Source organism: Poecilia mexicana, unplaced genomic scaffold (genome assembly GCF_051168715.1).
Source record: "Poecilia mexicana isolate PSO_F unplaced genomic scaffold, ASM5116871v1 scaffold_20, whole genome shotgun sequence".
NCBI classification, from domain to species: domain Eukaryota; kingdom Metazoa; phylum Chordata; class Actinopteri; order Cyprinodontiformes; family Poeciliidae; genus Poecilia; species Poecilia mexicana.
The window spans coordinates 12,322,749-12,331,855 of record NW_028263389.1 but is presented as its reverse complement, the minus strand read 5'-3'; the positions used below and the strand labels follow the sequence as shown (position 1 = coordinate 12,331,855).

The 9,107-nt window shown below is 40.1% G+C and overlaps 1 long non-coding RNA gene across 1 annotated transcript; it reads right to left on the bottom strand.

The window, feature by feature from the left end:
* Positions 1–1,401: 1,401 nt before the first annotated feature.
* LOC148153388 (uncharacterized) lies at positions 1,402–8,884 on the bottom strand. Its single transcript, XR_015761598.1, has 2 exons — positions 6,194–8,884; positions 1,402–3,471 (listed from the first exon to the last, which is right to left on the bottom strand). It is a non-coding gene; the product is annotated as an uncharacterized LOC148153388 (long non-coding RNA).
* Positions 8,885–9,107: the final 223 nt, after the last annotated feature.

The window sequence follows — 9,107 nt, the reverse complement described above, 5'->3', positions numbered from 1 at the left end:
AATATGCTGCAGCCAGCAAGCCATATTTCAGTGTTTGCTTGCACGTCTGGCTGTGTGTGTGTTAGCGTAGGAGTGTATGATAAGTTTGGGTGACAGGATCCTAAGAGTCTGCTCTAACTGCAGGGCCAATGCTAATGCATGGCTGGTTGCGTTACACCAGCTAGTGCAGAAATCAGAAATGGCCCACAGAGCAGTGCAGGGTTTGGCCCAGGGACAAACAAAGATTTGTCTTGCCTTGATTTTTTTTCCTAAGCCGTAAGCATCTAATATTTGTCATCTGTGCACCAGCATTCCTGTATGCTGTGGCACTGTACTGTAGCAAAAACACTCAGTTGTTATTCAGGCTGCTTAGGTAAACAGGCCTGCCCCATGGTAACTGTCAATGTTGTTTTATGTTGAGTGCTGATCTGGGTTTTTCCTTCTGCACTTAATTTCTCCACCACAGAAATAGCATTGGTAAATATTCCGGGCCTGAAATTAATAAGGTCAGAATTATTTTTTTATGCAAACATTAGTGGTGCAGTATCACTACCAGAGGTAAGAAAACTGGCATTTGATAGCACTACCAAAATATATTTTTAAGACAATATATTTTTCTTAAAATGTGTTTTTAAAAAATTAATTTTCTTAAAATCAAACTAGGAACAAACTTCTGGAAAACCGCAAAACTGCTGAAGTCCTGACTTCATTTAAATCCAGGCTAAAAAGTAATTTGCTTAGATTCTTTGCCACTGTAATGTAATGTTTCTTTTTCTTTGTTGCTGAAATGTGCTATAAAAATAAATTCGACTAACTTGATTTGCACCAGTAGCTTTACATAGATGTTTTCTTAAAAGTCCCACTTCAGTTTCACCCTCTGGCACAACCTTATTTTTACTCTCCCATCATAAATCTGAACTAGTGATAGTTAACAAGGCCCGTTTTATTCTTATCCCTTTCCCTGTTTTTCAACCAATTTAATTTCTGGTGCTCACCTGACAGCCCCCCTACACGTCCACTCCCTCCGCTGAACGACTCTCAGCTGTAAAAGTGAACAGTTCCTGTTTCTCTGCTTTGATGCAATGCTGACAGGAGTCACTTTGATATACTCTAGAGAATGAAATTTAGATCTATCCTGCTTTCCCCTCTTCCCGAGGCTTTATCTTTGCCAACGTTGGGTGCTGTCATCTCGCAGCGCTTTCTGATGTTGGTGACGCTCAGCTGTTATGACAGGTGCTGGAGAGCAGAGCAGACCCACCGGTTTAGTGAGATGGCAACGTTTCTCCAGGTAAAGTGCCGAAATGTGTCAGGGCATTATCAATGAGTTCATCCCATTCCGATAGTCTGATATATAATAAAAAACATTTATCAAAATAGTCAAAAAGGGAAATTAATTTAATTTCAAAGAAACACAGAATAACGTAACTTGGAGTACTTTTTATGGGAAGAAAAACAAAGCGTTATTTTAAAAAAAAAAAAAGGATCTAATCTATGTCACCCAAAGAGTGCATAAAGTTAATGGCACCAATTCCTCTTTCAATATCTCCATCAAGAAAACATATAAACAAAGATATACATTCAATGAAAAGAAAAACAGAGAAAGGAAATAAAGGTCAATGTGTGCATGGAGAGCAGAAGAAGAAAACATCAGAGCTACGAAAAGTAATCATTTCTTTTTATATCTGACAAATTTTATTTTAACATAAACTTCATGACGTATCTCTAAGTGTAGCGTTTTCCAAAAACTACAGGTAGTATTTTTTTGTAGTATTATGATGTATGTTAAGTTAATTAAAGATAGATAATCTACTGCAATATCATCCAATTAAAAATCTTAATTTAATCTCACACCCAGTCATCAATAACTGGATGCTCATAGGAAACAAAGGGAACGAGTATCATCGCGCCGTCACACTGTCTCCTCCTCTAACGGTTTGGATTCTGTGGCCGAAGGAATAAACAAACTTGAGACGGAAGCGAGTTGCAGCGGTCCACTGATCTAGGCTATGTGATGCACTGCGGGAGCCCAAAGGGCGTGTGTTCACAGTGTTTCCTGGATTAGACACCTTGGTATGGCCTGTGGAGAGATGTTCATAGTCTGCTGTTCACACAATCTGTCTGCTACAGCTGAGCTGCCCTTTGCCAAGAGGCCTGAAGACAGGACGGATAGATTTAGATCTTCACGTCGCAGTTCCCGTCCCTGTTCAATATTTTTTATGTGGCTGGTTGTTTGGCAAGTTTATTTCTAATTCTCAGATGCGTTTGCTCTTCCAACTGTAGTTGTCGGTTCATGACAATCGGTGTCTTCACCAAATTCATGCGGGTTTGCATGATAAAGTGAAGCTTGTGCGTTCATTTTCTCTGACAAGCTTTCTGATTAGTTACAGAACGACCAGGCATTTTAGTCCAAAATAGTGCAGTTCACACTTTATCAAACCTATTGTTTCATCATACACACACACACACACATGCAACTTTGTTGACATACTCATCTGTCACTCGGAAAACCGCCACAGGCTGCGGCCTTGGCACAAAGACGTTCTCTGAGCTGAGTGAAGATGCTCGGAGCCAAGATGCGCCCAGTCAAAATGTTACAAATTTCACATGCCAGAATCGACAAGCACAAGCGTTGATTTGAGGAGAAATGATGTTGAAGCAACTCCAACACTATGGATGCATGTTACAAAGAGGCTCTGCATGTTTTTGACAACTGTCTAACTCGCTGTTTGCTTTAGACACCCATTGAAAACTAAAGAAATATTAAATGTGTATGATTCGAAACCAGCTGGATGATTAGGGAGTTAATTGTGCAAATCGAGAATAACAACTCTTTGTTTTCTCTCTGTGACAGTGACTGCCAAAAACCATCTTCTGCCTCTAAAATTAGGTCTACCAAAAGAGCTGCAGCAGTAAAGATCTAATGAGAACCCATGTGCGCTGGGTGTGGTCTGGAAGGAGTATTTACGTCTAAGCAGGAGCTGTAAGTAATCATTATTATCATTATTTTGCATCTGCATTCGTTCAAGAAACAGCTGTTGAACTTTGAGCAAGATAGAAAGTGGCAGGGCCTGGAGTTGTTCTTGTTCGTTCGGCGAACTTAGCTCTGACATGATGGCTTCTGGCAGAGTTTTGTGCTGAACTCAACATCTGTGACAACCGTCAGCACCACTGACCAGTTCTCTCCCTCTGCCTCTTTCTCTCTTTTGTGTTTGCATGTTTCTCCTTGTCCATCCTCCATCTTTCCCTGCCTTCCAGGATTGCCCTGTGTGGAGCAGGGGGGCGGGTGGAGTAAAGACCAACGCGGAAAAAGTGGGAAAAATGGGAACCTTAGATGTCACTGGATCTGTTTTGTCTGCCAGAACCCATCTCCATCACTGCCACATCAGCTGGTACCAAGGTTGTGAGGTCGTCCAAACATCTGGCCCCTCCGCCATGTTTATGAGGTCGGTGGGTAGCATCTGTCACAGACACCGCCACCTTCGGTGTCTCCGACTATGAAAACCAGACAAAACACTACGATCAGTTTAGATCAGTTTATAACCGTTGGGATACAATAAATCTGCTGGAAGTTAATTAGTCTTATAACACACAAAATATAACTCGAAACTTGATTCTTTTCAACCTGATTTTTTAAAGGTGCATACTTTTCTGCATATTTTTCTGGGGACATTGCTAAATCCCAGCTGTTTCCATGGCAGCAACCAGGGCCCAAACATGAAAACAGGGTGTAAATCTATCCCTGCTAGCAAGACAGGACTTCCAAGGATTCAGGTGTTAAGCATTTCTGACTAGCAGAGCACTTGTTCATCTTCCAGTTTAAACTTTTAAACTTCTCTGCCATTTCTGATTCATTATTAAACTGGGGTGTGTTTTCAGTACAGGAACCTTTTTCGGGTACTAGAGTATCATTCTGGGGTCATTCTTATTGCCCCTAAAAACATTTTGCCCATTTGAAGGAATGTGCCCCAGAAAATGGCTATGGTCAGAAGAAAGTACTTATTTGATGGAGTTTTATGTAACCATTATGTAAAAATCATAATGGTATGATTTTAATCATACCAGATTGAAATAATCATGTCTTTTTTTCCACTTTAACAAAATAGGTTTAATATTCTAAACATCTGTTTAAAAAGCCAAAACATGAGTAACTCCTTCAACCAAAGTTATGTTTTAGGGTTTTAAATGGTTTATGTTCTGAGACAAAAATAAAAACAAGCACAATCCTTGTCGCTCCTTTACAAACCGAAGCAGCCGAGGCGCTGCCACAGCTGTTCGCTCGTTGCCTTATTTATGAAATGTCTTTGAATGTTACAGACCTCCTTCGAAGCGATTATAATACAGTGTGCAAAGATCACAACTTGCGACTGCTGAACTCCCAAGTTCTGTCTGCTGTGCTCTTTTTTCAAAGATGACAAGCCCAGACAAAGTGAGGTCTGCTTTGACTAAATTTATTTAGTTTGTTACAGTTCCACTTTTCTGGGATGACTTCACTTAAAGGGGGAGTACAACATGTTTGCCAGGCACATAAATCAAATAACTTGCTTACCTTCAGCTGCTATGAAAATCCTGCATACATCAAACAAATTTGACCTCCCAATTTGATGCCTTGAAATTGGCCTCTGTCTCTTTAAGAATATCCTTCTCTTTAAAGCATTTATGCAAGCCCAGAAGTTTCAAACATTTCTCAATCATTCATGAAGGAATTGGTATTGGAGTTTCAAAACTGTGTCCTTTTCCTTTCACTTTATAGTTCTGCACAACTTTGTAAAGTCCCACAGTGGAGTGCTGTAGTTTGCAGAAAATGCCTGAAACGGTTTTTGGTTTCTTTCTCTAACACAACAAAGTCATGGATCTAAACAGTGCAGGTGAACCGAGTATGTGAGCAGGATGATTTAGTCGCCTGTGAGCACCTGTCCCTTTGTGTCTGCTCCCAGGGAAGTTTGAGCAGCAGCCGGCGCTGTGATGTCCGGGCCTCTTAGGGGTCAGGACAGGAATTATTGAACAGAGGGTGGCTGACAGAGGGAGCTGGCACTGGGACCAAACAGATGTTGCAATCATAAAGAAATACACAACCTCTGAATTAAATATGAAGAGAGCAGAGCATGAATCGAGGATGGTCTGGACTTTGTCTCTTCTGCTTCATAAACGGCAGCAGCTTTTCTGGATTTTGAGAACGAGCCATTAGATTAATGGTTGCCAGGTGAGAACCAGGTGGATTATACTTAAATTATGCAGCTGCCTGAAAATGAAGATTTAAGAAAGCCTTAAAAAGCATTTTGCATGTAGACAGCTGTTCGGGACATACTGCAGATTCATTATTCAGGACCAGGGGTCTCTGGACGCGGCACGGTTATGTCAAAGTGTTTTAAGGCATTTATGCCACAACGGCTCAGTGGTGAAATCTGTAAAAAAGAGAGGAATCTGACAGAATGTCCTCTGAACATTGTTTTACTGTGGGTATTTTGTTTTTCCGTCATTTTTACAGGCAGTCTCACTCACAAGGAATCATGTGTCTGTCTGAATATTTGATGCCAAGGCTTGTTTTTACTGAGACGACTCTTTTATTTATTTTTTCCATCAGATAAATTGGAAAGTGAAGATAGCTTCCAGATGATTGTAGATTTAAATATAAAACTGTGGTATCTTTTGGAAAAGCACCAGAGATGCCCATCATAACTCTGGAGTAGCTGCAGAAATCCACAACTCAGGTGGGAGAATCTGTCAACAGGACAAATATTAGTCCTTTACGGAAGCAACTATTTGTAGTTTGCCACAAACAATGAAAAGAACAAAACAAACTCTTGTTGGGTACAATAATTTTTTTTATAATAGATATAAGGAAGGTCAAATCAGTCTGAAATATTTCAGTTTGCTCTGCTTGTTTAGCCATTCTGGATCAAATCATGCAGTGTGTTTCAAGCAGAAATTCACCTCCTGCTTTAATCTAGAAACTCGTCATTATCCATCAAATAACTACTACTTCACTCTGCTTTAAAAGTTGATTAAATCACGCATCATGAGTTTAAAATTAATGAAAAGCCTTTGAAATTCATAAAAATCCACTGTCCTACTTTTACCGTATTTAACTTTTATTGATTTTTTTCAACCTAAAACTTACTATTTGACCAATCTCTCTATTCTTCATCATAAGAAAAAAATTACCTTTCATATTTAAGTTGAGTCCATGACAATAATTTTAAAAAAAAGAACTTACACCTGCTTAGCTCTGAGCGTTTCCGGCTCTGAAAACTGCAGCGGCGGCTAAAAAGAGAGAGAAAAAAACCAAAGGGGTCATGTAAGTATTTATTCACTCCTTCATGTCTCTTTGTGAGAAACGGAGCAACTAGGGACACAACCGCAGCAGGATGATTGTGAATTCTTGGCAGAGGTATGAGGGACGCCATTAAAAAGGCAAATGTGATTAATTTTTAGTGGGAAAGCTCTTGTGTTGGCAATTGTCAGGGAGGTTGGGCTAAAGGGATGTGACACAGAAATTACTCTCCCTCCCAGGCTTCAAATGTGTCTCGTCACTCTGAGGAAATATCGGCGAGACGGGAAGGCTGACAAAAACACTCTCGTCTAATAGACTTTTTGTAAGGAGCTCAAGTGGTGAGATTGTGGCTGAAGACCACCGAGTGATCTATTACTCACAAATCTCAGATTGCTTGTAATTTATTGGATCTGTAGATGCAGGAGAGATGCATATAGACTCATCTTCCTGGGGGAAAAAAAAAACTGGAGTTATCTGAATTTTTTTCTCTGCCAGTGTTTTTCCGTAAACCTGGCCGAACTGAGACTCTTCCCCCCTACAGAGTGACATTTTCCAGGCAACACAATGGCACAAGCCGCACTCCAACACTTTCCTGAACGCGGCGGGGCTGCAGCACTTCCTTTACTCTGCCGTTGTCTCTTTGAGCAAAATGCTAATAGCAAAGGACAGGACCCAGTTCACACTAAAGGTTATGTCTTTTCCCATTTCATACAGTCAAGGGTTACTGCTCTTTATAAATTAAATATAATTATTTTGACTGGCAAAAATATCTGAAAGTAATAGCGTCCTGTTAAACTTTGCACTGTGCTGCCACCACCAGGAGATAAGATGTTCAGGGTGACGTGCTGTGTTAGTTTTCCACCACTTTTTTTTTTTTTTTTGCATGTAAAATAAAAATTGAAATTATGGTCTCCTTTGATCACTTCATTTGTGCCCTTATAGTTCCTGCGTCCCCTACATGCCTTGATCTAAACAGAAACACGGCTTCCTTTCAGCAAAGGCCAGATTCGTGGCGATAAAGACCAAAGTCTCGTCAACAGATTCTCCTGTCTGAGCTGCAGCTTCTTCAAAAAGGCGTCCTTGCTGCTTCTCTGATTAATGTTCTCCTTCCCCAGTCTGTTAGTTTAGGTGGTAGTTTTGTAGTTCTGTAAAATTCTCCACTTTTCAGATTATCAAATTTAGCAGGGCTCCAAGAAATGTTCAAAGCGTGGGATATTGTTTAACGGCCTTACCCTGCTTTTACCTTTTCCACATCCTTCTCTTTGATGGGTCTGCTGTGTGTATCTGCTTGACCTTCACGGTTCAGCTTGCTCTCTAATGTCATCCGAGGCCTTCAGAGAAGAGAATCTATTTCCTAATTAGGGGACTTGTAACGCCAAGGGTTATCAGCTTGAAGGAGATTCAACACAAACACACCACTGTTGTGTCATCTGATGTACACTGAAGTTTTCGCATGCAATCTAACAAAATGTGAAAAAATTCTGCCGGTAATACTTTTACAAGTCAATCTATAAGCCACTCTTATTATCTATACTTACCATGATAATGTTAAATGACAGAACTTTTAACAAATCTTCTTTCTTTCTTTATTATTGCACATTGCCATTTGGTCCTTTTATATGAAAATTAAACAAGAGCAGTCATAAGACGGCTGGACTTATAGAGGATGACCAGTTCTTTTGAATAACTTTTTAATATCAAGTCATGTTTCATTGTAGTCAGAGCCCAAACTCCATCCCATCCTGAAAATATATGCAGCTCTTTTAACTAACATAATAGTCTCCAAAAGTGGCATGGTTCATTCACTGAAAGTTGGAAAAAAAAAAAACCCTTATTGTCAAAAAGTCTTAAGCTGTCAGAGATCACAATCTCACAATCCCTTTCCGCTTGTAATCACGGATTAGGCCTGGGTTTACATGTCTTCCTCGCAGCATTACAGTCCCACATCCACAGGCGGATGACACTTTGCTCCACATAGTGCTGTGGTTTACTTAGAGGTAAAGCGGCTCACGTCCCTGTGTCCCATTACCATGACCACCTTGAGATAAATGGCTCTTTCTCCCTTCTGCCATAAGGTTTTATATCAAGCGACATGTGTTGACTATCTGACTGCAGGTTATATTGTTGCCGCTGAAATAAAACAATCACTTTCAGCGCCGTTTACAAAACGCCTGCCCGCCTGTGGCGTGTGTAGCACCAGGCCGGCCCGTGCACACGGTGTTTATAGATGTAAGGAAAGGACAGTGGCAGGTGACAGGTTAACTCTGCTGCGTAAATTTCTGGGCCGTGTATGATGTAGCTCTGTGATCCTGTGGTCCTTGATTAGATCTGAGCTAGTAAATATCCTGTGATTAATCAAAAGGGCTTGTTCTGCGTGTAGCGTCTCCGTGTCACCTTCACAGTCGGGGAGCAGGGCCGCCTTGTTTACCCCACTTCTATCTCTTCAGGCCCCAGCCTTATTTCATCACAGCTCACAGAGGAGGGATGTAAAGGTTCCTACAAAACAAACAAAAGAAAAATTCATAAAAAAAAGTTGGAAAATGTGATTTTGGTCACAAAGAAAACAATGAATTGCATCTGTAATTAATATATTTGTTGTCTATTCAAGCCTTTAGTTATAAATCAAATCGGGCTGAACAGATTTACTTTATCAGCTCTGAATGGTGATCTCAAGTTGCAGAAAATAATATTTATTTCTTAGTAAAATATACAAAAACAGAAAATTCTTACTTTTTTTAAAATCCAAATGCAACATAAAAAAGAATGTTTGTTGGAGATTTTCCTAATAATCTCTTTATAGTCTTTCGGTTGAAAACGTCTACCTTGAACAGAAACACTATGGCACATTTCTTATGAT